Genomic DNA, 3948 nt, shown 5'->3' with positions numbered 1-3948 from the left:
GTCCTCCTCAGTTTCAGCGAGCAGGGTTTTGTCATCTGCATAACGCAGATTGTTGATAGATCGTCCACCAATCCTAACGCCACACTTCTCCTCATAGGGCCCAGCCTCTCGGATAATCTATTCTGCATACAGGTCGAAAAGGTATGGAGATAGTGTAGAAAAAAAGGCACTGGTGGGTTATATCTTGGGCCTGCAGGAGGGTGAAGCCAGACTCCTTGGAATTCAGGCCTCTAGTCCTTTCCCTTCCCTTTCTTGGCTCTGGTCTTGGTTTTGGTCTTGGGAGTGCAGGGCTTCATCACGAGCATGGTCTCCTGGCACTGGGCATTGTACCGCACCTTCTTCACTGTGCCCTGGCGGGCTTTGGTGTCAGTGCCTCTGTCACATGCACACCCCCAGCTCTCAAACTTGTACTTGCAGTCAGCTCCAAACTCCTTCTTTCAGTTGCATGGCACCCGGCACCTGGATGCGCTGGGTCTGGGTTCCGCAGGTGCCCTCGCAGAAACCCACTCCGCAGTCCTTGCTGCTGGGGGTACAGGGCCCCCAGGCCCACTCTTTTCTTTTACTACTACTCTTTCTTTTTGGCTGCTGCAGAAGTGAGCGCCAGTAGGGCGAGGAGGAAGGCTAGGTGCTGCATCTTGCTGGCTGCGGGCGCTGCTTTGCTCCCTCCTGTGCCCGGCAAAGACGACACTCTTAATAGATTATTATTGTTGTTAGGTGCTATTGAGTCCACTATAACGTGTAGTGGTCCTGTAAATAAAAGATATTTCACCACATTGAATCTTTTAGATAAAATGTCTTATACCTAACTTTGAGAAATTTAATCACCTATTTAAATGCTATGAAGAAGTAGCCAGGAATACATTTATCATTGATTTGTTTATATGTATCCGGGGAGGACAGAAGCATAAATGAAAGCTAGAGGCTCAGGGAGGAAGCTGGGAGAGTGCTGTTATAGTGTGAAGACTCAAAGCAAAACCTATAGGAATGATTTGATGCAAAACCCCATTTACATAATGCGTAAGACCATGATTGTAAAAATAGAAAGATGATTAGTAAAACATGCATGGGAACTCAAGGCAAGGGGAGGGCTGAGAAAGGGCAGGAGCAAAACCATAGGGCTGCACAGTTGGGTGGGTGGAGGAGGGGAGAAGGAAATGGGAAGGATCTGGCAGGGACTTGAACAGACAGGGTACTGACAGGCAAGGTCTAATGGTGATTACTTTTATAAAACATAATGCATGAAAATGATTATATGAAACATAATGTGAATGAAAAATAGTGTGAAACACAATGTATATGAACTTTGTAAGCAAACCAATAATTTTTTTTAAAAAACCCATTTACACTATAAACTTTCACTCAAATCACTATGAAAAAGTTTTCAGAAATTACATGAAGACAGAGCCAGGGGGATATGTGCAATTTTGTCGTTGGTTTATATGTGTGTTGACCTCCCCCTCCCCAACTTGTACTTATCTGTAAATGCCAATGCAGAAAGACTTGCATTCACAGCTTGCCTTTTGTAACCTTAGCACTGCTGATGTGTGTGAGGCACTAGTCTGGATCCCAGGAACCAGACAGACCAAGAGTCCTTGCCTTTATGGACACCGAATGATGTTTGGGCCTTGACACTAATATTTGCATTCTGTCTTGTGAGCCAATGCACAGACACAAGGTGAGATTATTGGAAGCTTTAAGATCAGCTCTTTCAGCGTTCCCAGAGCTGCATGAACTGGCTTCTTACTCCATCATCACAAGTGCTCATGCTCTGGACTCTCTCTCCTCCCTGTGTTCCCTGGGCATGCCCTTCTCCTTGGCTGACCGTGGTGACCAGCAATCTTCAGTCACCTCGATGGGAGGCCTGAATTTGGGGTGCAGCCAGCTCAGCTCTGCATGGCCTGGAGATATGAGGGGCTCTTTGCTTTTTCTTTGTAAGGGACATGTATTATCCTCTGTAGAGTTTGCTCCTGTTCCTTCCGATGCCCTGGCTGCTTACTTGCTGCTATTTCCCTGGCATTCTTGCTTGGGGTCAGCCCAGATTAAGATCTGCAGTGACTGAAGTTGTCTCTTTTCAGCTCTCTGAACATACAGAGGAAAATAGTGTCTGCAGCAGGAGGGTGGGCTGCATTTGAGAAAAGTGGAAAATTCTCCCAGCTCAGAAAATGAAACAAAACAAAACAAAACTGCATTTTAGGTGATCACAGGGAGGTCTGGTTCATAATCCATAGCGAGTTGCACTGCTCGTTGTGGTTTGAATCCACCTGCTGTTCTATGGGAGAAAGGCAGTCTTTTGTCATTTTCAGCCTACAGAACCCAGTAGTGGTTCCAACTCCATAGCAATGAGCAATAAGTAGCAATCAATAACATGTGTACCATAGATATCTTCAGGTGAGTACAGAGCATGGAGAGATTGGAGGAAAGTTTATTTCAACTTTATTAGTTTAAGAAACTAAAGCCCAGAGGAGTGAAATCATTTGCTCAGTGGACCACTGGCAAGCTTATACACCTCATCTGCAGTGCCCGCTTTAATCTTTTTGGTTTTTTTTCCTTTCTTTTCATTATTCTTTGTTAAATAAGTAAGACTCAGAGTACAAGAGAGAATAGTATATCAGAAATGGTGAGGATGGCACAGAATAGGGCAAGGTTCCAGACTGTTGTTCATACTTTTACTATGAGTCGTTCTAGACTCGGCCAGACCTAACAACAATAACCACTAATAGACACAGACTTACTCTAGGGTAAAGGCGTCTTTGAGCTATAAATTGAACATTGTATTTATTGTTGTTGTTAGGTGTTGTTGAGTTGGACTCGACACATAGCTGACCCTCCAGTGGATTTGCAGAGGCTGTAAATTGCAAATGAGAAAATTGCTTATATTTCTCCTACAGAGCAGTTGATAGATTTGAACCACCTGCCTTTGGATTGGCAACACAGCTGCTTACCTACTGTACTACCGAAGCTCCATTGTATTTGTTGTTGTTGTTTTTATGCACCATTGAGTTGCCTGCAACTCATAGCAACCCTATGTGCCACAGCCCTAAACCCTGCTCTGTCCTATGCCAATCTTATTATCTCTGACACACCTACCCTGATTATCCCAGTCACTGAATCAATCCACCTCATAGAGGGTCTTCCATTGTATTTAGTAAAGTGAAATGTAATCTATGTAATTTTTGGAAATTGTTTGCATAACCAAAGGTAGTGTGTTATCTTTTAACTCTGGACTCCTATTGTATTCCATTGATTTCTAGTTAAGAGAGTGAATTGCAAAGTAATGTGAGTTGCTAGAATAACATAACACAGTTGTTAAGAATCAGGGTCACTTGGGTACTGTAAACTCTGCGTGACATAATGAGACCTGGGGTGTTTGTCAGCACACAATGAAGGAGGGATCCAGAGTAGCCAAGAGCAGAAGTATCCATGCTTTTGAGCCATGATGTTGGCAAAGAGTATTGAACATTCCATGGACTGCTCAGGGAACAAGCAAATCTTTCCTGAAGGAAGTGCAACAAGGATGCTCCTGAGAGGCAAGGATAGTGGAACTTGATCTTATATATTTTGAGCATATTGTTGGGAGAGGCCAGTTCTTGGAAAAAGAACTGAGAAAGGTCATCCAAAGAGAGGCAGATTCCCAATGAGATGGACTAACATAGTTATTGTAATAGTGGACTTGAGCATGTGAGGGAGGGCACAAGACAGGGCAAGGCTCACCTGTTGTTCACAGGGCCAAGATAAATTGTAGTAGACTCAGCACCTACCGACAGCAGTTCAGTGCTGCCATTTTTGGGTGGTATGAGCTTGGGACAATTTCTTTATCTCTGAATATCTCAGTGTTCTTACTTGCAAAATGAGAGACTGAGTTCCACTAAGAGGGAGGGAGGTGGAGGAGGAGGAGGAGGAGGAAGAGGAGAGAGAGAGAAGAGAGGAGGAGAGGAGAGGAGAGGAGAG

The 3948-nt window shown here is 44.3% G+C and overlaps 1 pseudogene; it reads right to left on the bottom strand.

Moving 5' to 3' along the window:
• Positions 1-230: 230 nt before the first annotated feature.
• On the bottom strand, positions 231-634 carry LOC102862668 (annotated as a pseudogene).
• Positions 635-3948: the final 3314 nt, after the last annotated feature.

Source organism: Elephantulus edwardii, unplaced genomic scaffold, assembly GCF_000299155.1.
Source record: "Elephantulus edwardii isolate Elephantulus edwardi_28Jun2011 unplaced genomic scaffold, EleEdw1.0 scaffold00060, whole genome shotgun sequence".
In the NCBI taxonomy this organism is placed as follows: domain Eukaryota; kingdom Metazoa; phylum Chordata; class Mammalia; order Macroscelidea; family Macroscelididae; genus Elephantulus; species Elephantulus edwardii.
Note: the sequence above shows the minus strand (reverse complement) of the source record. Positions and strands in the feature narration are given on the sequence as shown.